Genomic DNA, 24,547 nt, shown 5'->3' on the forward strand with positions numbered 1-24,547 from the left:
AAATCGTAATGTAGATCACCGGTGAGATGCTCGTATTACGTCACTCAACTATACAAAAGACTAGTCAGTTCGAAATTTAGGGCTTAGAATGATTAATGCACAAGTCATCTGCGCGAATGCCCTTATTGCAAATAAATAAATAAATAAATAAATAAATAAATAAATAAATAAATAAATAAATAAATAAATAAATAAATATGCAGAATCGAATTCAGTGAGCACACAGACGAGAGAGAACTTTACAGCCGTGTTCCCTCGAGTATATTCTGGCGCAGGACATGCAAAAGGGACCAATGAAAACAAAAGCGACATTGAATTTAGTTTTTTACCACTTATATTATGAAGACAGGAGGATAGTCATAGTCAAATAGCATAAAAGTTATTACCATACGTATGTGTGCTTTCCCTGAACTGGACGTTCTATGTTCACATATACTCGTATGTACCATTTTGATACAACGAACGACGATCGAAATATTCTCAGAGTCGTGTTTGATTAGTTACACGGCGTTCCCGCATACAGAAGTCCTGCGACCACCTGCGCTATACACATAAGCGTACGTCGCGCACTTGACGCAAAAGCGAATTTAGGGGGGTTCCAAACAAAGCCGTTGGCCGAGTTTCGCGTGGAAGCGGAGTAACGGGCGCACGCAGCGGGAATTGACGATGCAAACAGGACCGATGTTTACAGTGCGTTCGGTGATCTCGTAAGCCGTCCACATGAATCTAGATCGTCCGATAAACAGCGTCTTTCGCGTCCCCAGCCCAATACATGCGACGCAGAGTCTTGGCAGCCAAGCAAGCCGGACCGAAGATATGGACCGCGCGCAGCTATACCTGACTCGCCACCACCTTTCCTTGTCCGGCCGCAGCGCTAATGAAGCCTACGCGGGGCGCGCGACACAGTTCTCAACGAATAAAAAACCTACGCTGTCGCCTCGCTTATCGCAGCACGTAAGCTTCGCATTGTATGCAAACGTATACACATGGTTCCAGCGGTCAGACGGAAAAAAAAGAGAGAGAGAAAGAAATACGAGCACCGCTCCACATCTCAAATGCTTCTCACGGCCAGGTTTGACAGCTGCCTCCGAAAAGGCTACGTTGCCACGTCGTTGGACCAGCGTCCATTTCGTCGTTTTCCCTGCTCTCGCCTTTGCACTCTTTCCCCTCGACATACAACGACTGTTGCGACGCGTTCACACTACCCGCATACGTGTCATATACGTTGACCGGGCGCGGCGAGCGGACTGTAATTTGAAGTCTTTGTTAGTAGGCACGCCTCTTCTAATCACCGTCGACACGAATTGGGCAAGGAAAAGGCGTGACGCTGTGGGAACGATAATAATCGCCGTGACACACCGTTCAGCGGGCAGAACTCGCCTCCCCTCCACTCATCCCTCTACCATCCACCCCTTATACGCACACATATGCACACTCGTTATTCGATCGGTCGCGCTCTGGCATAAATTGTCAGTGGCCTAGTTCACACGTAGAGACGTCAGCGCCATATACGGTTACCTTACGAACAGATGTTACACAAGTGATAAACAGGTAGCGAACAAAGAAGCCAAAAGGGATAATGCCCACGATTTAGGTGGGTGAACGTAACGATGGGTGAACGTCTAATAACGTATACACTCGCTATGGCTGTGCGATTCTTCGTATACTACTCATGCATGTTCCTTCAAATCAACGAATGACGGCGTTGCTCACATTACGTCGTCTGATTTTCGTTCACCATTATCATTACTGCTACTCGTTCGCTTGTATATATTGCACCATCCCCTGCGGCATCGTTTCTGCACATTTCTTTTCCATATACGCGCTGACGCATTTCGTAGATATGACCATGGGCACTCCCTCACACCAGCCGCAGTTATCGTCGCTGTCTGTTTGCTCGATAAGGCTCTTACGTCAAACGCGCGGGCACGCACGGAGAAACATCTTGCCTCAAGAGAACGAAAGAACTCAAGGGTTACGTCGCTGTCTTCAGAATAATGAAATGAGATGCACGACGGAGACCAACAAAACCCATACGAACGAGATTTTTCATTCTCTCTCCATTTCTTTCGCAGGCGGCTCACAGATGTAGGTAAATTAATGACAAGCTGCAAATGTCAGTGTGGGGAACAAATGTCAGCGGAGAGAAGGTCGACAGCTACTCAAATGAACAATGACTACAACGCGCGCTTCCACCTCCCATCGGTGTGCAGTTATTTAAAAAACACATCTATTGAAAATACCTACTACAAGCATCATCATTCCTAAGGCAAACATTGCAAGCTAAAGTGAAAATTCGAGTTCTGTCAATTCATATAGTAATTTCGCACGCTCCACAAAAGTTGAATCTACGATTCAACCTTTCAATATCTTTGTTAGTATCCAAATATGCCAAAAAGCCAAGTTAGAGAAGACGCCCACCTGCCTGGAGCGCTCAAAAGGTTCGCTAAGGTCCAAGAACGGCCGCTAAACTTGAGAGGCACTGAGTACAAGCATGAGACCATGGGTATGTAGCAGCTGTATACGGACTCAAGTTAACACTATATGATAGGTTATGACACACATAATTCAGTCAGCGGCTGCCAAATAATGCCTCCTTTGCTCCGCAAACCACCGTCATCGAGAATTTTCGACAGAAGCGTGGACATCTGAAAGTCCAGGGCTTCTTTGTGCGACTTGTCAAGCGAAAGCAAGCGTTTACATACGTAACCAACGACAGCTTGTATACGGAGCACGAATAACGTGAAAAGTTGAGTTTGCCCTGAAGTTCGCACTTCCGGGTGTGGCCTGTGCAGTCTCTTACTTTTCGGTTGGGAACGGCCGACAACGTAACATGTGCTGATTGCGGTCGCGAGGAGACCCTTGAACACTTGCAGTTTGACGGTTCTTGTTACAGTGTACAGACACGATAAATTGCGACTGCGCTAGCTCATGTTGATCGGACAACCACTCGAATAAACGACTTTGGAATGACAATCTCATAATCCATCGTACCAGAAGGCGACAAAGGCACTGCTACAGTTCTTAGCGACAACAAACCTGCAAAAACTGTTTTAGCCTTAATTGGTGTTCATGGTGCTACACGTGTGTCGTGGTAATGTGCCTATGCTCGCTGTCCCTGTCTCTCTATATATACTTTATTCTCATCTTTCTACTTCTCCCTCATCCATCTGACAGTGTAGGGTAACAAAGCGGATTTTCTGTTCTGGTTAACCTCTCTGCCTTTATAATTTCCTTTGTCTCGATCTCTTTCTCGCTTGAGAACAGTTCTTGACTTGCATGGCAAAGTCATCCGCTGCTGTGAATGACTACCGCACTGGCACGCACGCGCGAACAGCGGCGTGAATTCGGCCTTGAGTTTACGCGGCAATGACGCTGAATATGGCATGGCAAACTGCTTTATCATCACCTATAGCTAATGGTGCAACAGCACTTCTTTGTCACTATGGCGTAATTCAGTGCCCGAATTACATCCTGAAATAAACGAGAGAAAAACAAAGTTTCATACCGGAGGCGTAAGTCTGTTACTTTTGCACACGCAGGTGTCTGTTATATTTCCATGAAGAACGAAAGAAATAGTTAAAACGCCGACCAAACAGGATAGGTTGAGGATAGGTTAGGGATTGCCATGCACTCTGCAAGACCGAGCGTGTAACTTTTGCTTATCTTTCTCGGCTCTTTGCGTTTCCGTGAACGTTTTGTGGCCGACACTGTTATAGCGAAAGTAACCACGAGAGGCGCCCGTCTAGTTTCAAATAACATAAGCTCACTTACTACACCACATCCGTGTACGGTGCACGATCAGTCAGCCTGAATCGATGTTCGCAATGATGAAAACAGCGCTCGGGGTCTAGCGTGTATCGAAGCTTCCACGTCAGCCGTGCCGCAGCGTCCAGTACGTTCGTGTCCCGACTGGCACGTGTAGCAGGGCTGTCTATCGCTTGTCTTCCTCCGGGCCTCCCCTATCGTATTTGTCTTTTTTTTAATCTTTTGTTAGCTTTTAAGACTGTTCTTAACAGGCCGGGCCAATGTCCTGCCACGCCAGTGCGCAACAGATAATTAACGCGGAACTCGATCTCACAGATGCCACTGATGTCATCAAACAAAACAATGTAACGTTGAGCGGGACAGCGCTCCCCAGTTTGCTGCAGCGTGCTGCGTTGCTGCTGCTAAAGTCTTATTTATGCATTTTTGTAGGTTATATTTTTTTCCTTTCGTTGTTATTATTATTTTACCAAGGGTTCTCGCCATGAGAAATTGAAAGCCGAGTTAATGGAGATTGCGGAAGCTGATAAAGGAAATGAGTTTTGTTTCGCAATTTCAGTACAGATGATTAGGAAACAAAGCAATTTGGTCACGCTACGACGTTCCGAACAACTAACGTGCTGCAGCCGGCGTGAAAGGACTCCGGTATGACACACATTTCTTATTTTCTAGAATTTGTAGGTTAATACCGGACGCAGCAATAAAAATAATATTCTCTTTACGGCGCGATAGTTGTGAAAATTAACTAATCAAGGTTACATAAAAAAGCTTATCGTAAGAAGCCAACAAACAATGACACCAAGGACAACATCGGGGAAATTATTTCTACTTATTAATTGAATTTAAGAAATGATAAATTAATGGAAAATGAAAACGGATGAAAAAACAACTGTCCGCAGGTGGGGAACGAACCCACGTCTTCAGGTGGGGAACGAACCCACGTCTTCGCACGGTTCGTTCCCCACCTGCGGAGAGTTGTTTTTTTATCCGTTTTCATTTTCCATTAATTCATCATTTCTTAAATTCAATTAATATAGAAGTAATTTCCCCTATGTTGTCCTTGGTGTCATTGTTTGTTGGCTTCTTATGATACGATTAATAAAAATCGGGACCCTCGATTCCCTTTCTTCACATAAAAAAGCTTAGTATCTTTAGGGTTTGCAATCCCGTCGATGTCGTGCCGAGTAACTGCCTCATGTAGTAATGAGTCTGCGGCTGGGAGAACGGCGTATAGCAAGATCAGTGGTATAGAATACAAGAATTCACGAGGTGGCGGGTTTGATCCAAGGCCGCGGTGACCGCATTCCGATGGGAGCGAAATGCCGAAGCTTTTTTTTTTTATTATTATTGAAATGAAAGTAAAACGAAAGAGATGTAGTCATCCTATAATGGCGACGGCTACTCCTTTCCGCATAACAGAAGCAACAATATAAAGAAATATAGGTAGTCAAAAAATGAAAAGAAACAACGTCACAGGGCCAGGAACACCTCGTTCACCGTGCATTGGATGCACGTTAAAGAACCACAGGCGGTCAAAATTAATTCGGAGTCTCCCATTGAGGCTATCGACAGTCCTAAAGGAGTGCCAATAAAAAAATAGTAGTAATAAATAAAAATAAACACACACACACACACACACACAAAGAAGCATGGTCGAGCTCATCGCAACGCTAGACCTGGCTGAATGAAGACACAGAAAGTCCAGACAAGGGTACTTCAAACATTACATTCATTCTCTCTCTCTCTCTCTCTATCTCCCGACCGCCCAACAACGCGAAGTTGCTCGCACGCATAGCAACGTCGATGCAAGTCAGCTGCAAAGAGCAACAGGCGACAGAGTTAAAAGGGCAGAGATTGCTCGCTGCCTATCAATGGGCAGCAGCTTGTCTCGGTCTCTTCGTGCCAGGTTTGTCCATCTGAACACCTTTGCTGAGGGGTCGTGCCTGCAAAGCTAAGCGCATCTCGCCGGCTCCGATAAGGCACGAGAAGTAGAACGAGAGATAGTGACCGATAAGGGACGTCGACGAGATTAAAGACCCATGGGAAAGGCGGCGAGGTACTCGACAAAAGAAGAGCGGGTTCAGTGAGACAGAAATGGAACAGATGGTAATAGCAGCAAACAAGGGTTGTTGCGGCGCCGTTTTTTCTTTCTTTCTTTTTTTTTCTTTGCTCTATTCCGCGTAGATAGTAGGTTATAAACAATGCGCTCAATGGGAACCGGAAGCAATATAGCTTACTTCAGACCAACGTCCATGACGACGCGAGCGCTTAGACAGCACACAAAAAGTAAAAACAAGGGCGTGATAATACGAAGACGTCATCAGCGTTGGAAACAACAAGCACTGCCAAAATTGCCCAGGTACTGCAGGGCTATCTAGGTTATTCATAATTTAAAGCAACGCACTTAAAGAATACTAATACAAGCAAAAATAAGTTCGGATACCGGCTGCTTCGCGTCAGCCCTTATTTTGTGTGCATCCTTGCTTCTTCAAGTACGCGGCTTTAACTATTAGGATAAATGTTGGTTATATGCTTCCCTGACCCAACTTCAAACAGTGGTCCGCCTTGTGTGCACTACAAGAGGCTTGCTATAAATATTCGCCCGAGAGGCGCTGTCTGGCTTCTTCTAACAAACAGCTTCCTGTTTACGCGTTGGAAGCGACGATGGCCGTAAATGTGTGATTGGCGCTACGCGTTATTCAAGGCAGCAGTGTTATCCATTTGCAGAACGGGTAAGGCACATTGCGTCGAGGACACAGCGTCACGCGATAGGAGAGATGTACAGCCAAAATGAAGAAAAAAAGAAAACGTGGATGGCCAATGTGCGAGTACGTGCCACGTCTGATGGGCTTATCATCATCATCATGCATGAACACGCAAGACTCCGCAAATGGCCGCCAAGCGCCTGGAGCATCGAATAGTGAGAACGAAAACGCGGAGGCTTCATTCGGCTTGGATGGTGCGTCTGCGTCACAGCGTTAAATAGACGAGCGAATATGCGACAGTGGCAGAAGCGGTACAGGGAGTGGCGGCTTAGAATAGAATATCTTGAGAAGCAGACGACAGACCCACTCGGGTGCCAAAGTGGCTAACGTTTACTGAAAACAACAATACCTCACGTAAAGGTTAAGTTGAATTAACATTGTTTTTCTTAATTTTGCAAATAAGCAGAAAGAAAAGAAAAGAAGAAAGACATCGGAGGCTTGTAAATCCTCTTAACAATCGCAGCAGTCGTTTCTGTCAGAAAACATGCCAGGCCCTAGATTTTTACTCACGCACGTGAGCTACTCGTATATATCGTCACGACGACTCAAATTCATTGTCTTGTCATGCGGCTAGATCTCTTATCGTCCAGGTCAGATTTCGCACAAAGCATTCTTACTGTTCCCACAGCTTCGACGAACCCTCGTTTTCTCACTCGGCTCGCTTAGCGCTACACTCACCGCAAAAAAATAAAAAAAAAAAATAAAAAAAAGAAATAGCATAGGCAGACGCGGACCCCACAGCCGACTGGCATAAGCAGTACGAGCGATCGTTTCTACACCAAAAGACCGGCTGTGTACAGAAGGAAATGGCGCGATGCGCCGGGGGGGATGAGCGCCGAAAAAAGAAATGTCGGCAATTTGTCACCTTCCCGTCTCCGGTCGGGTTTGTTTCGCAAAACAATGAGCAATTTATCCTCGACGTAAAGCAGACAAACACAAAGGGGCTGCATTCATATACGCGGGGCGGGGCAAAAAGCGGCCCCAAACATCGACCCCTTTTGCCGCGTATACTTATACAACGACGACATCAACCCGAAAACTGTAAAGCCAAGCAGAACACGCTATGCGACCTCCCCTATCCCACTCCCCTAGGAGTCTTTTCGTGGTCTTTCGTTTACCGCAAGAATTTATATGCTAGGTCATATCTCGCCTCTGCTTCGAGGATGTGGTGTTCTGTTTTTCATTCGACCGGAAGGTTGCGAGACCGTTCTATTATATATAGCTATAGGGACGCAGCCTTTTCGTGGTACTTTTTTTTTCCTTTGTTCGGATTCCATTCTTGCTGTTCCTGTTTGTCTTCGCCTCTCTTTTTGGCCGCCTCATGACATGTAGCGCTAAGGCCCGGGGTCTCGAAGACCGAGTGCATTCGCGTTGGCTTCTATAAGGACCGTCGTGTTTGAACAAAGAACGCACAGACAGCCTCGGGGAGCTGGGACGCTAGGACGGTCGGGGCAATGAAGCCGAAAATACGACCTTGCAAAGTTGATCCCTCGGCGAGGCTACTTGGGGGGGCCGACGAAACAAGCCTTCCTTCAAGACCGCGCGGTAAACGAGTCACAAGCGAAACCCTCTTCTTTCGCCGAGCCTTTCCGCTTTCGGAGAAAACGGGACTTTCTACGCCTGTCAAGCGAAGACATTCAGAAATCTCGGCGCGCTGGGGGAACGAACTCTGGCAAACTGTAGCGGAGACATTCTAGGCGTATACGCAGAATGCAAAGGCGCAGTATACCTTTCGGAGCGCACCAGAAGCGCTAGATGGGGTTAACCGGGGTCCAAAAAGAGAGGTTGGAAGCACAATGGTTCCGGCTGCTGCGTGACAGGTAAGGACCCCGTAGAAATGATCCCGCGTGCAAGGAATGCAGCGGAAACGTAAAGTTTCATACATCTGGGAGAGCTGGACCGCTCCACCGCAAGAGCAACGCCCTACACTATGGTCACTGCTGGCCATACTTCAGACAAATAAGTACCACTTAGTAAGGACTTAGTGCGGGACCCACCTAAAGTCTGACAGCGACGATCGGACTAAAATTCGCTAATAAATGTTTCTCTCTCGTAACTTTGCATGCACGAATGGACTCACGAAGAAAAAAAAAGAAAGAAAAGAAGGTAATGAGGTGACTTAGGAAGTGTGCAAAGGTTTATGTTGTTATGATCCGCTTAGAGCCTTAGACAATCAGAACAACAAAAAATTACGCCCCCCCCCCCTTTTTTTTCTCTCTCTTCTTTTTAGAATAATATGCGGCTATTAACAACATGCAAGTACGCTACAGTTTCACAGAATTTTGTATCTGTTCTCAGCTTAAGAGTGCATTAATTTCGCCCTTAGCGGACAGAACATTCGAGGTATGCTTCCACGGAAAATTAGATTGGCGTTACTTAGCGACGCGCCAGTCCCAAAGTGTTAAACTAGATTAAAACTGCGGCGTGACACACGTTTATTCTTCTTTTTTTAAGGTGCTGATTACCACGTTAAAGCTTTGGTTTTCCATCAATTACAGTCCAACACATCTACTCTGCTTTCTTATTTGTTTCTGATTCAGTGATTCCTGTAGGAGTAGTAAGTGGTTCGTGTGGAAAGGGAAATGGTTGACGCTATCTTCTGCAGCCCTTGAGGGAGCACGGCTCAGCGCCAATCCTGTAGGAATCATATCATATAGCTTTACAAGGAATATGCGACAAGGATAACAAAAGCCGAGACCACCTTCAGAAAGAATGCCAGCAACGCCAATTACTACATCATTTATGTGGACTTAGCGCTGCATATCACTGATTGTCTCGCAACAGTGACAGGAGGCGAAAAAGAAGTGGAGTGATAAAAGAAAGACAGGGAGTTTAGCTAGGCTGAGTCCTCTTGGTTACCCTGCATTGGGGAAAGGGAGAAATGGGACTGGAGAAATGAGTGGAAGGAGTGAAGAAAAGTTCACAATATGCAGGCACACGCATACACAAGCGCCCATCGTTCAGTCAGTCAACAAGCGCTATAATATAGGCTATAGTGGATCTTAAGAAACGTAGCAGCGCTTTCGTGGCTGTCTACATCGCAGGCGTGGTGGAATCGTGTTTCCCCTTGAAATTTAGAAAAAAAGAAAAGTCCGTACGTTGCCGCATGCCGAGATTAAGCGCCTGAGCTGCATCTTTCGAGCCTGCCATGCATCTACGATGCGCGCGAAATGTCTTAGGCATGTCAATGAACACAATTTTTGATCGATTCAGGGCCATTCGATCCCTCACACAATTGTGGCTGGAATTTAGACGTTAAGTCCGCAAGCTCCCTGTAGCATACCGAACTTATGACAGATAGCTCTTGCGTATAGCGAAAAAAAGAACTGCTTTGAGAATCTTATTATTTACTTATTTCTAGTTCTTTTCCCGTTGAGTTGCACAGAATATAAATTTGTTCCCTCAAAACCTAACTCTGGAACCAAAAGGGTTAAGGATGCAGTCTCCTTCCAGTTGAACACCGCATTCCCTAACTCCACGTCTGGCAATTAGCGCAGGTGATGACAGCCACGATTTTGCGGCGCTGAGCTTCTCGCGTATATAGCTGTTCATTGTGAGAGACGTATACCTCGAAACATAGTGGCAGTAACACGTACATACACTCACGTCACACAATCTAGAGCGTTTAACCGCTTAGCCTTGAACGCAGCAGCCGCGCCTTTTAAGTAAGTCTCCCTTTTGACTGTGCAGCGTGCCGAAAGCTCTCTGTACAGCCTCCCGCATTTTTAACTATAGCGTGCGAGCGTCCAACACGCGTCATTTTAGCGCCTTTAAGCGGCGATAATCAACGAGACCGGCAGAATTACTCTCAGGCGCACTAAGCACTCTCCTGTGCAAGAGTCGTCTAATGCGATGTTCCCTTCAGGACGACGCACGACCATATTATATATAGTGCTCTCGCGCGATATAGTTAAAAATGCGGGAGGCTGTACACACGAGTGTGTATGCTCTATATGCGAGCACTTATGCCAGTCAGCCGGCGCTGACTTGCGCGTCCGACGCGACGACTGCGGTCTCAGCAGGATGTCCCACATCCGCCGGCATTGTATAGGCAGTCGTGCGCTGGATAACGCGGACTATGAAGGTCGGCGAGCACCTACGTGCACGTCATCGACAGCGTATAGAGGAAGGCATGGTCGTCCACGCAGCTAGTTTCGGGCTAAATTTCGTTAAAGCCGTGCACGTGATGTTTTATGTTTGTGTGTTTGATATCCGCGGAGTCAGTTTTGTATTAACGCCCGTTACTCATGTTTTTTTTGTTTTTTTCTTATAGCTGTTGACTTTCAAGGTGTGTCCACCCTACTAAAATCTTCGTTTAAATGTACATTGCCTCTAAAACTGCCATTAACACCAATTGACTGTTGGACGTACCACACGCTTCACTAAAAGCTAGTCAATGTATTTAACAGTTAAGGTCAGTAACAGTTTGTAGCATAATAACACGCGCTGATTGTGAGCCAGACCAAGCTATAGTGCATGATCGTAATTCGCACATCGGGCGTTTAGTTCTTGTATAATGAAAGTAAGTTTGCGCGAACCACACTTGCACGGAACGCACAATTGGTGTTTCAGCACCGGACGTAGTTGAACAATTGTAAAACGGCTTGCATTCTTAAGTACACTCAACATTTTTACACCTTTATGGGAGTTCGTATAAAGGGTGTTCGGTTGTCGCATGGCTCACACCCTCATGGTTAAGAGGTAAGATGAAATTGTTGGTGGGAACCAATGATTGCATATTGTTTGCCGACTTTTTCTTCCAAGTAAAAATAATAACAGCTCTGACAGGTGACATAAAAAGTACATTAAATAAAGTTTCCTATCTATTCCTCTGAAATTCTCCTGTCGGATATTTCTGCGCGCCCAAGGCTGTCAGAATGATTACATAGTTCTAATTAGAGCTCCGTTGTCGTCCTCTATAAATTTTTGTAAGGTCCTAACGGTGGGGGTGTTACCCGTGTGACAAGCAAACACGCTTAAGGGTGTAAACATTTTTACAGTCGTATAGCTGTCGGCGTAATGCATTACATCAACCACTTTCTTGCAGAAAATGGGCAAAGGAGAACTAAAATGCCGAATGCAGCTTCGGGTGAATGATAATTAATTTTTCCCAATTAAACATTAGGTGCAGTATGCACAATATTCAGGGCGTAAGCCAACCGGTGAAATTAACGCTATGCTTTGTAGCTTCATTACTGGGATCACAATAAAAATACCAATAAACAAACGAAACGGCAACAAGCACGTCACTTTCACTGCGTCCCGCGTACGTGCGTCACGCTTTCTCTCTCTCTCGTTCTCCCTTTCCCAGCCTATGAACCGTGTCGCCTGCTGTCAAGTGCGGATGTATGAGATATTTACGCCCCCGCGCCGGAATACATACGTGACCGCCGCTTTCGTCTTCCTGTTATGGATATGTCCTTTATGTAAACCCGCGGGTTCTCATAGGTCAGTGTCGCACTCGGGAGCGCGCGTAGCATACCGTGAATACCTCCACGCAAGATTGGGAAACGAGGTGGCTGATCTCCAAGCGAACTGCATTCTTTGACACACAACGGCACCGTGTCCGTCTCTATTCTGAAGTTGGGAAACGGCAACAACTGTCAATCAAATGTCCTTCTCACGAAACGAGGAAGGCAGTGAGCGCTTGCGTGTACCAGTGAACTTGCAATTCCAGTAACATCAATAAATGAATCACAGAAGTTGCGTAGAAGCGACTCGGCGAAAGGCACTGTGTTGTGCAGGGGCAAAAAAATTAGAGGCCCTCAGAGCTAAGGAAATTTACTACAATGATAACACGCAGTTGCTTCAATAAGGTGCTCAATAAGAACACAATAACGACGCTAGCAGGGCCTCAGTTGCTCGCCCACTCCTCTGTCTGGATGGTTGGGGGTATCGGTACTTCTTTCGTTGCAAAAATGAGTGATGCGGGAGTGCATGCAATGCAGTGTATTTCAAGACAGAGACTCTGCTCAAGCAAAACAGGATTATATTCAGTTTTGTAGATATTTGCTTGTGTTCTTGTTTTGCGTTCCTTTATTATTTTTTTTTTCGTTTGGCTCATTCGTAGCATTCCACATTGCTTCACTTTTGGCCTGAAGTTATGTAATCCTTATTGACGACAGACTAGGCAATGTGTACGTTAAATAGGAGTATGTAAGTAAATTTTCATAATAGCCACGCATAGTTGAACATTAGACAACCCCCCCCCCCCCCCCCTATGCAAACCATACTTGTATGTCAGCGACCCCCATTGACTAGAACACACACACACACACACACACACACACACACACACACACACACACACACACACACACACACACACACACACACACACACACACACACACACACACACACACACACACACACACACACACTGTGAAGACAAGCAAATGCTAATAGAGGGGAACTTTGTCACCCGACAGAGCCGATGCTCGGCCGAGTAGGCATGCGCGGGCGCCATCACAGAAGCTGAGCGTGTCGTAAGACCAGTCACTCCGTCAGGGATATAGCAACAGAGAAACAGAGGTGTTGACTTCAATAAAAAGTACAGCTGTCAGCCTGTTCATAAGCCTCGTATGCTATGCATCATAAGGATGAAAAGTGAATGATCTTGTGGCACGTGTACCGAGGACGAAACATACGCATTAAAAGTTACTCACGAAGTTTAACTGAGGTCGCAGGGCCATCGAGGGAGTAGAGTCAGAGTTTCGTTATAACGAATTCAAGCGCCTTTCATTTCCTTGCCGAGGGACCGACGACAAACAGTTAGTGCCAATGACTAGGGGCGCTTGTGGGTCACAGCAAGGCCAGGAACTAGCGATGACTTTAACATTACGAACGGCTTTTGTTTTTTTTTCGCCTCGCTTGAGAAGCACGAGGGGTGCAAGGGGAGGTAGTGGCTGATGAAGGTTTCAATTAGAAACGGGGCGTCGACGCGGGCGTCTTCTTTCGTCATGGAAGAAAACACGCGACCCCCGGGCGGGCGACGTGCGTACGGGTATAAAAGCAACCTCGGCTGCACGCTAACAATGGTGGAGGGCATCGATGGAGGAAAGTCAAAGGCACGCACGCGCGCACGACAACGCGATCAGTCAGTGTCTCATCGTGTCGGCGCATCGGTGGCAGCTAGCTCTGCGATGCGACAACAGGCCTTTTTTCTTTTTTTTCACGAACAAGACGACCTTCGCTGAATCATAAAACCTGTGCTGGAGGAGTGAGTTTCAGACTATACAGCATGTGTACGCGTGCGTCATGTCAGTGAATTTAAAAGAGGGGAGAGTTTGGTGAACAGCTGTGTTAGAATCGTAAGGTCGGCAGCATACATACGATACTTCATACCGTTTGCAGCTGAAACGGCGCTGTGCATGGGACTGTAGCAAAAACAACTTACATGTGCCTCTTGAAACACGCTGTTTTCAGTGAACGCTGCCGCCAGTATTTTAACTAAGGCTCGGTTCTGCACGCAATTGTTCTAATTAGGGATCTCTCTTCCGTATGCTTACTTCCGCTGGTATCGAAAATTTAATTTCTCTCCCTCTCTACTTATTCGAGGTATCGTGGGACGAAAAACAGCCACGATAATCAGGTACAAATTGCCTAAATCATTTCTCTCTCGCTCTTGAACGTCTGAGTTCTGAGATAGTCGACCTTAATACAAATGATGGCCGGGTGTATCACAGAGCAATCTGTCGTCTCCATTCATGTATATGGGTGTTTTTCCACACCGGATATCTCAGTCATAGCGAACCCACGATGGGAAATCTCGGCACTTCGCGCAGCACAACGAAGCAAAACAAGCAAGCGCGTTGACCGATATTACGCGAGCGGAATAATAGAGATCACGAGCGGGAAGGGGCGTGTCTAGTTTCGTGCGCGCGGACCCATTGTACGTAAAATTAAAACGAACGCGGCACGAGTTGTTCATTACGGGGCATACGTAATGGGCGGGAGCAATTTCCCTAACTTTCTTTGTCCTACAAGACGCGGCGGAGACCAGCTGCATGAAAAGAAAACCGCCGCGCTACTGTTTTATTGTTACGCAACGGCGCCACCGAGCGATATCGTCAGTGAGCTGAGCCTGTCCGAGTCAAGGCCAGAGTCGCCGAGAGCATAAAAGGTGGGCGGGCATATACGCATACATATTGAGTGCGTATGATTTTTCAAGCAGCGAAGAAACAGGCAACTCTTAATAGCGTTTGCTCGCGTTCCGAAACTACCCGGCGTCACCGTAACAGGATTTCAGAGGTGCCACATCAAAAACGAAACCTCGTAGTTTCTGAAGGGCTGCAAGCATCTGTTATGCAGTGAAATCGACAAACGAAACTCGGCTCTGAGAAAGCTGTGAGCAGCATTCTATTATCGTCTGGCCGCCGTAGGCTTTTCTACTTTCTTTGGGAACTTGTTTCAGTAACGAAACCTGCCGGTAGTTTCGGAGCGCCATCAATGGCTTCGCTGTTTCTCAGCAGTGGAAGTCGACGCGCGTAAATAAGCTGTTGCGCACTGTAAACGACGCTCACTGATACATGCCCCGGACAAGCGAGTCTTTCAAGTAAATATCCGTGTATGCAGAGGTAATCATGTCACAGGTAAAAAAAATAAAAAATGCTACGTCGTGCAGTAGAGCAGAGATCACAGTCAATATCTAGCTCAACACGTGTATCGCACTCAACAATTCTATAGCTGTAGGTATGAACTCGAACAACCGAAACTGGCCAACTCGCAGTCATCGGCCGCTGTTACGATGACATAAACGGAGCACAGCGAGTTGGAAAGCAAGTATACTAGAAGCAACGACGAAAACCACGAAGCAATAGGAAAATGCCGCCGACGCACGCTTACCCGAGAGGCAGGCATGGCGAACGCGTATTCAGCAGGTGCTCGGGAGAAGCAGGCGACCGGCGCACGGCGTGCGACCGCAGCGAAGAGCATATATCCAGGGCCGGCTGACGCGCACGTACTCGCGCCGTTGCGCTTCTTTCTACGTCGCGGAGCTGTTCGTGGCGCGAAACCACCGCCGCGCGAAACTGCGCGCGACCGCAGCGCCAAAACGGAACGCGCGCGAACTACGCGCGAGCGGGAAAAAAAGAATGCTCCACCGGATCCGCTGCATCCGCAGTTATGGGTCCTGAGGGCGGGTTGCGTTGAACTCGATCGAACGACAAGCTCGCGCATTGAGTGATTGCTTACCTCGCGGCGTCATGTGTCAAGATACGCGTTTCGGCATCGTTGCGTGCCCTAATGACGAAATGAGAGAATAGAGAAATTACACATGCCCCCCGAGTCGGCGACGTCTCCTTTCAGCTCATGCAAGCCTTGATTTGATGTTTCTTAGAACGTTTTCTAAATTAAGCGGACTAGTTTAAAGCTTCCGTTTGGCGATGTATCGAAGGTCATACGGTGATGTTGCATTGGTGATTTGTCTGTATAAGGTTTGTGAAGTAACTGTACTGCAAGGGTAATAGTTGCCGATGTTAAAGTGTCCAGGCCCAGAAGAACCGCTTTAATGCGAGTTTGCCCAGTTCATGTGAAGCTAAATATTTTTCGTTTTTTGCATAGCTCCAACCACAAATCCACCTCTCTCGCCTTCTATCTTTTCAGACGTCACCGCATTTCGATGGGGGCGAAATGCATAAAACACCCGTGTACTTAGATTTAGGTGCACGTTAAAGAACCCCAGGTGGTCCGAATTAATCCGGAGTCCCCCACTACGGCGTGCCTCATAATCATATGGTGGTTTTGGCAAGTAAAACCCCATAATTTTTATTATCTGTATATTTCATTTTTTCACACACATCATTTATGTCTTGTTGCGATCGAGAAATAGGAAAAATATGTCTATTTGCAGTGCTTCATGTATTGTCTACTGAATTTTTAGTAGACTGTACGTATATTGTATTTCTCGTCAAGTTCTACACGAGTAAAGAAAAAATGGAACAGTAACGATAGCACAGTTTGCTTCCAGCTTCGGCTGTGTGAGTTAGCTTATACGTGAATTATTAAACAATTAACTTCAGTGAGCCGTCCCTCTAGGTGCGTCAACTTAGCCATCACGATCTCAGATGCATTCTATATTACAGATGGCATCAAATACACTCAGCCATGTTCCTAGGAGGTCTTAATATTGCAATGCATCCTCCACCACGAAATCAGTGGATTATCATCAAATGCTGAAACACACGCATGGTATATCCACCGGTGATGCACATTCGCTACTGTTAGCGTGACGAAACCGGAAAAAATACAGACGTGATACCAGCGCAGCAGGGCGCCCTTATTTTCGAATGATTGACGGCGACAACAAAAGACCCACGAGAACGAAGCAAATATGTGCTCTATACCGTCGCTTATGCGTAATCAAACCTTCTGGCTAACCACTATCGCATTAGTTACGAACACATGGCACGAATAACTGGCCAATGGCAGCAACAGGCGCTGCAGATGCTCTGACCTGCATACACACGGGGCCAGGCCACCAGAGAAGGGAGGCTCAAATGTCTCCCAACTAACTCCGTGTGTGCCCGTGTAATGACACGCGCGGGGAGTATGTAACGGATGCTCATGCATTTTGCAATACACAGCCTGGCAGGCCCGCACAGGGAGAGCTCTTTTTTTTTTTTTTCCTTCTTCCCTTGCTCGGCAGCCAATGATATCTGGCACTTATAAGCTTTGCCGACTGGCGACGGCCCGTCTTATAAGTGCTCGCCAGCGAACACGGCAATCGCATTGTACGCTGACGGTTATATGCATGGCGTGCCAGACACCGCGCGTGCCGGTCTGGAGGCAGTGTGCGGGCGCCGTGATATGTATGCGTGGATTAACGTCTCAATGCCCCCGCGTGCATTACTGGTTGTGCCATTGCCGTTTCGCGAGCGTATAGTCCGGCCTGCGTTTCTGATCCATCCGAGTTGCCTAATGTTAAGGCTGCACTAATAAGGGTACCAGAATTTATTGCGTCAGTGTTTCGCGCTTATTATACTAACCCTCCCCCCTGCCTTACTTCAACGTGAAGGAGGCTATGGGGGATATTTGTAGGTCGAACTTATATGCTGTTGAGGTCGAGTGAATAAACGGAAAATGCTTCGGAAATACAAGCGGAAATGCAAGCTTTCTATTTTCATCGCAATCGTCATAAGCCAATAATGATAGTAATGAGAAGAAAGTTTTCATCCGAAAAAAAAAATGGGGAGGGGAGGTATAAACGCATGAAGACGGTAAAAATAAATCGATTCGCTTCACTGTTACCACTCATCATTGTCATGAAAGTTGGGGGTGATTAGTATACAATACGAGGTATGTACTATTTTACGACAGCGTTTAAGTGCCGCCATCTTGGGCTGTTAACGCCGTCGTTTTTCTGCCTGTATACCGTACTACAGTCGATTCCTACGCGTGAAAACGGTTGTACTGGTGTGTTAGGTGTTTAATGACCACGGCCACGGCAGCCGCATTTCCATGGGGGCGAAATGCGAAAACACACGTGTACTTAGATATAGGTGCACGTTAAAGAACCCCCGGTGGTACAAATTATTTCGGGGTCCCCCCGCTACGGCGTATCTCATAATCAGATCGTGGTTTTGGCACGTAAAACCCCATAATTTAATTAGTTTAAAGTTAATGACCATGCTAATTTGATGCCATTGCGTACAAAACTGAGAAACTGAGATAACGACGCTTGCGAATTGACAATCATATCGTAATTCGGCAAAGTCCTCCTTTAAATTTCTCGAGTAAAACTGGCAAACTGCGCTTGTGCGCATTGCTTCACACGCAAATGCCATGCCTGCTTAAACACACCGGGTCAATAAAAGACAGCAGAAGTAAAAAAAAAAGAAACTAATAAAAACTAACAACGAAAGAAACGAATAAATGAAGGAACAAACAAAACAAAACGAGATACATGCTCCTGAAAAGTAAGCGCATCAAGGTTTTTCAGCTGCAGGCACGGACAAAAACGGACGAGAAATGTCGGAAAGCGTATAAACCGCGCTAGCGCGAGCGGATTTGTATGCCTGCACGCCTGTCGGCCGTCCTCAATCTCAAGGCTCTAAGCGACGACAAAAGAAAAGAAAGAAATAAACAAAAGAAAGAAACATTTCGGCACAGACAGCGACGCGACCGCGTTTCCAGAACGGGCGCGAGTATATAGTACGTAGGCGCGGAACAAAAGGCGAGCCCCGTTCCAAACACCGTTCCAAACTGACCGAAAACACCATTTTCCATCGAACGTATCGGCAGCGCCAGCCGCACGCCTGGCACGCCACTGGTCGGCCGGCTTCGGGAATAGAAGTGCATAAGCAGCGCCAGCAAGGGCCACCGAACAGTCCGTATTGTGAAAACGGAACGTGTGCAATGAAGAAAGAAAGAAAGAAGGAAAGAGAGCACGCAGACATACTTCCTAAAGGCAATAGCACAGGGTAATACGCAATACGTAGTACCCATATAGAGGACACGCACGGCTGCTCGAAAACGGTTTTTTTCTGCTGTAGTCTTCTTTCTGTTCGAACCGAGGCTTCTTGTGTACGCCGCACGGGGACCAACTTGGGCCGCGTTACTACTCCGATTGTATTTCTTTTTCTGTGTCATCCGCTTTTACTGCCTTTTTGTCTTTGTGACCGTGCTAGCCGACGTCCTTGCGGCATGCGCGTTTAAGGTTACCTCCCCACCGCGCCTGCTCTTGCGCGTCCGCTCCCTGCAGTCGGCCGATGACTTTTTTTTTTTTTTTTCGGTACACGGGGCTTTCCTGTTCTTCCGTTCGGCACGGAAGGCCCCGCTTTGAGCCCTGCATGTGGCTCAGCGCCTTTGCAGCCTTTACTGCCTTTGCGAACGACATAGTTTATCTGGCTTGCGTTCCAGCCAGAAGATCGCTACAGGACAGCGCATTCTCATTCGACATGGCGAAGGAACAACTGATCAGCGCAACATATATACTAAGAGACTAAAATTACTTGCGCCGTCCCAGGATTATTGCATACAAAACGACAGCACGAGACAGGCGAGCGAAGATTTGCGACAATAATACATCCGTGCCCAAAATTCAACTGCTTTCAAACTTTCAATCGTTGTTGGGTTTAACAGACTCACAGCTTCGCTGTTGGCTATGATGGATGTCGTCGTGGAGGGCCACAGGTTGATTCTGACCACTCGGGGTTCTTTAATGTGAACGCAAATCAAAGTACACGAGTGTTAATTTTTCAGTTGCGACAGCCATCGAAATAGGCCCGCCATGGCCGAGATTCGATCCCACGACCTCGTTTTCAGCAACGGAAACACCACAGCGTATACCGAGCCATCAACGAGGAGGAAAGCCTCATTGATGAAAGTGTATAGTCATGAGGGGGACCAATGAGGTGGTCCTTCATTCCCTCTCGAGTCCTGTCGTCGAGCGCTGCGACCGCCATCTTTACGGGGCGAGAAACACATTAGGAAAATCGGTAGCTTGCTCAATTCGCACTCCATGCTCAGAAGCGAAGCTATATCTCGAACTAGCCAAGCACCTCCATCAGAAGCGCGAAAACAAACACATGAGCGCACCGATGCCGCGTTCTAGATTGCTGTAACGGGGGCTGTATGCTAGCGCGGCCATTCACTCCAGACGTAACATTACAGACCTTTCTCCTGTGCTGGGTACGTGATGAAAGAAAAATGCGGGCAGTGAGGATCACAAACATTTTCACGTAATTTATCACGAGTCAGCCTGTCAAGACTCTGGTTAGCAGCGTATGAGATATGAACCTTCCATAAACACGAGCAAGGTCGGTTACCTTTCGAAATTGCATCGTAAGAACCCAGGATGGCGAACCTACTGACGCGAGAAGCTCTTCGCGGGTTCTCTTTGCTTAAACAGCAGCGTTACATTAGACTGCAAGTCACGATCCATAAGTGTGTCAGTGAAACAGGTTCACGAGTTATAGCGCCTGCCATCTTGGTATATTGGAAATGCTACGAGTGCTCGTCACAGCGCCATTACTAATGCTACGAGGGGTTACCGTTAAAAACTTGGAAGAATATAACATTGTTTTAAAAATTATAGTATACCCATCCCTTGCAACACTTCAACCAAGCATCGATCTTTGTGATGTTCCCCTCTATACTTGACTAAAGAAGACGAACAAAATGGCTTTCGTCATTAAGCCCACGTAACTTGGGCGCAGCCACGTATATATAGCTTCGTTTCCGTTTCATAGAACATTATAAGCACGTAAAAAAGAAAGAGCGCAACTTCAGAGCGAGCAAGTAGGCCGCGCACACCTCAGAGGCCGAAGGTTACGGTGGCGATGGGACACCGCTGTGCCACCGCCGTGCCACCGTGTCCCACGGTGACACGGCACCGTTTGCTACCCGCTGCATCATTCAGCGAGGATAAAAAAAAAGCACGTGCTACATCACGTGTTGCCTGCACTCTTAACCGTCGGGAGGAGCCACCGAGCGTCGACGACGCCCCCGCAACTCACTCGCCCTGATGACAACTGGAAGGGGGGCGTGTCCCTTCTTCGCTAGGCTTCTTTCTCGCTACACGACGACGCTCAATGAACCCGCTGTATGTACATCTGTGTGCACATCACGGGGACTGCGGTGTGTAAACAGTAGATGAAGAAGCGTAGCTACGACGGTCACACCCTCCGCGACCCTGGGCTTGGTACTCGTTGGAAAAACGCATTCCCTCCGGCGTGTGGTAGGTCAGGTCGGACGAGCGCGTGTCATTGAGGGAGGTCGAGTGTGTCACTTCAAGGATATTCGGGTATGTACCAATCCGTACCGTTATCTCTCGCGTTATGTACACATGGATGTTACCGAAGTGCTTCCTGAACGTTGCACTGTAACTACTGGTTCGTTTGTTATCGAAGTGAAGGAAAACGCGGCGACTTCCTTGTTACGTGCCGCGACGTTCGTTACACCAAGAAGGACACGTGATGTTAAAGACAGAAATCAAAAGGAATTAAGAATAAAAGGGGGAAACCTTTCTTTCTTTCTTTCTTTCTTTCTTTCTTTCTTTCTTTCTTTCTTTCTTTCTTTCTTTCTTTCTTTCTTTCTTTCTTTCTTTCTTTCTTAAGCAATACTGCTGGATTAACTCCCGTACGTTTGTTTAATTGACCTCACTTGCTCGGAAGAAGAGAAAGAATAATATTTTTGAATAAAAGACGCATAAGGCCGCTGCTCCCTTTTAAAAATATCTTACGCAGTAAGATATCACACTATTTCAGCTGCAGCGTGCAATGAATGCCCCAGACTGACTCCGTGCTCCATACAAAGTTAGGTTCTAAGTGGGAAGCAACGCTTATCTTTCCCAGTATTAAAGCTCGTCGGTATATTGCATTCATAACTCATATAAATATTGGTGTGTTAGCCGAACCATCACCTCGGAGATGACGTCACCATGACCGGTCTGCGAAACTCCATGACAACGTTTCGAGTAAATTGGATGTGGAGGAGGAGGAGGGCTGCTAGCTAAACTCTGCAAATTCTGCGGCAATTTCTCCGCTCCAGCGCCTGTCCCGTTATTTAGTCTCCACTTTTCTACCCCGTCCGTGTTTAGAGCTTCCGCTGTGATTCCGCCAAAGTGCAATGGCGATAATCGACGCATTGTTTCGTGGCATGCCACACTGTTTTCTCTCTGCTCTCGTGACTTCCCCTATCACCTCGCGTACGTTGTTTACAGAATACTGCTTGGTTGGATTTTGCCCTTTGCTCGGCTCGACTAATCGTCGGTCGACTCATCCTGTAGATTGGGAACCTATCTCGTCAATAATATACGAAAAAAATATAAAAAAACGCGATTAGCACGACATAGCTTTACTTAAACATTTTATTGCTTCTGGTCAAACCCATCTCCTTTGCCGGGGAGCTACACATATACGCCTGGTGTTCGGAGGATTGATGTATCGTTGCCGGAAAGCTCTCTTCAGGAATAGTGTTTGTTTCAAGCACTTTAACTCAGGCATTGTTCGGTTAAGAGAACATAACATCTGCATATCGGCAGAACATTTTCATAACAATACTACCGTTAGGTTTGTGCAAAAACAGACTCTTCAGATGCATCATGCAGAACGCATCTGAAATGGAACAAAAATGGCAAGGCAGGCAGAACGGCGCCTCTGAGGAGCCGTAAGGGTGGTACGAAAACGGCATCCATCGGCCTACGCAAACCTTCAAGCAGTCACAAAAATAAGAGGGGTAAAAAAAAAAAAGGGTCACGGAGTACACGGATGCACGCGCGTATAGCGTGCGCTTAATGTGCCTTGCAAATCGTCTTACGGGTGTCGGCGAACGCACTCGGGTCGTGGAAACGCAGTCACAGGCGCACCACGCCCCGCTAACAGCGTACTTTTCCCAAGGACGGCAGCGTCACGGTCAGGCTGATAAAGCCGTACGGTTTCGAGCATTACTATTCAACTATCCTTGGCTTCCTCGTACACTCACCGCAATAACGGAATCACGCGCAGGCCACCAGCCATGGGCGCATCTTCACTAGCAGTTAGTGAGGTCGCGGATGACGACTCACTAACTGCTAGTGCTGGACGACTAGAAAAGTGGTTTTGCAAACACTGCCAGCCTTGCAGACATGTACAGTTTTCGTAGTTTTGAAAAAAAAAATGACTCATCTGCAGGGTTCTAGAGTTCTTTTTTTTTCTTTAAGAGTGCGTGCGTGCGTGCGTCAAGATGACTTCTTTTTTTGTGTATTTGAGAGTTCATTTCTAGGTACCATATTTTCACTGATAACCATTTCGCATGGTTCAGGGTGTTCCTTTCTGCGTGTGCATATTATTTATGTGCCTTTGACATGTTCCCATGGAAATGCATATACTTACCACATAGAGAGTCCCTCTATCCTCCTTCAGAAAGGCAGGAGCCTGACGGCGTATTTCGGCCGGCATAGGATAGCGATTCAATGCCGTATCCTTTCGTTTAGGCACGCTCTGTTTTTGTGGTCATTTGCATTGCTACTAGCCATCGACGTGGTAGGCGACATACTTCCTAAGGCACCGTATATTGCGGGAATAATATGAGCGGCAGTAGTATTGCTACTCTATAAAATGGGCTTGTAGTGCGCGAATGCGTGAGAGAGAACAAACAAAATGTCGGAAGTGGTTGCTTGCCTAATAAGAAATTATAGCGCCCCCCATCTCGGGATAAACAGTGAGGCTGATAACATGTTTATGACAAAATGCACCTGGTCTGATTTGACAATGAGTGCTCATTTGTGGCCTCCCTAAGCAGGTACAAAGAAGAACTTCACGAGAACGACGACAGTTAACAAAAACCACTAATGCCGTCTACCCACAATGTGGGTCAAATGTGAAAGGCAGGAGAAGAAAGAGGAGAAACAAATAGCCATGTCTCTCTACTCCACCGCCAGGGAGCACCACCTCCGCAATGAATTAGGTTTTTTTTCTCGATAGGAGACTGCTCCACGCGCATCTGCGAATGTTTACTCCAACCGACGCTGCACAACATGCGCAAGTCTTACTGCGCATAATATTGCATTTCTGTCGATACTACAGCATGAAAGAGTAATGCACCTGGAGAGCTGTGATTGGATGAATCTATGCTTTGCCAGCTAAGCTATAATATATAAACCAACCTTGAGTTGAAAAAAATTCAGACGAAGCCAGCGATAAGGAAGAAGTCAGTTTGGTGATTTTTGTAGCGATGCCTTTCCGATCCCCCTTAACGGGTATACGCCATAACTGCGGATTATTATTATTATTATTATTATTATTATTATTATTATTATTATTATTATTATTATTATTATTATTATTATTATTATTATTATTATTATTATTATTATTATTGTTGTTGTTGTTGTTGTTGTTGTTGTTGTTGTTGTTGTTGTTGTTGTTGTTGTTGTTGTTGTTAGCACTTTATCAGTGGTCAGAGAGACGCGCCGGCCGCGTTATCAGTGGGGTCAGCCGGCCGTGAGCGGTAAGAGAAGCATATAATCGACCGGCAGGCATCGCTATAAAACCGCAGTCTCCTCATATCTCTCTAGCCAGGCAGCGCCACCTCCAA

General features: G+C 46.7%; 1 protein-coding gene across 4 annotated transcripts in view; it reads right to left on the minus strand.

Moving 5' to 3' along the window:
- LOC119442422 (serine/arginine repetitive matrix protein 1) overlaps positions 1 to 24,547 on the minus strand; it is a 124,656-nt gene that overhangs the window by 23,753 nt on the left and 76,356 nt on the right. The window contains exon 1 of one of the 4 annotated variants that reach the window (XM_037707299.2): positions 15,377 to 15,534. The exons of the other annotated variants lie outside the window; for them this stretch is intronic. The gene's annotated coding sequence lies outside the window, so the exon portion shown is untranslated. Of the gene's footprint in view, positions 1 to 15,376; positions 15,535 to 24,547 lie in introns of those variants that run through there. 4 annotated transcript variants of the gene reach the window in all.

Source organism: Dermacentor silvarum, chromosome 2 (genome assembly GCF_013339745.2).
Source record: "Dermacentor silvarum isolate Dsil-2018 chromosome 2, BIME_Dsil_1.4, whole genome shotgun sequence".
NCBI lineage: Eukaryota > Metazoa > Arthropoda > Arachnida > Ixodida > Ixodidae > Dermacentor > Dermacentor silvarum.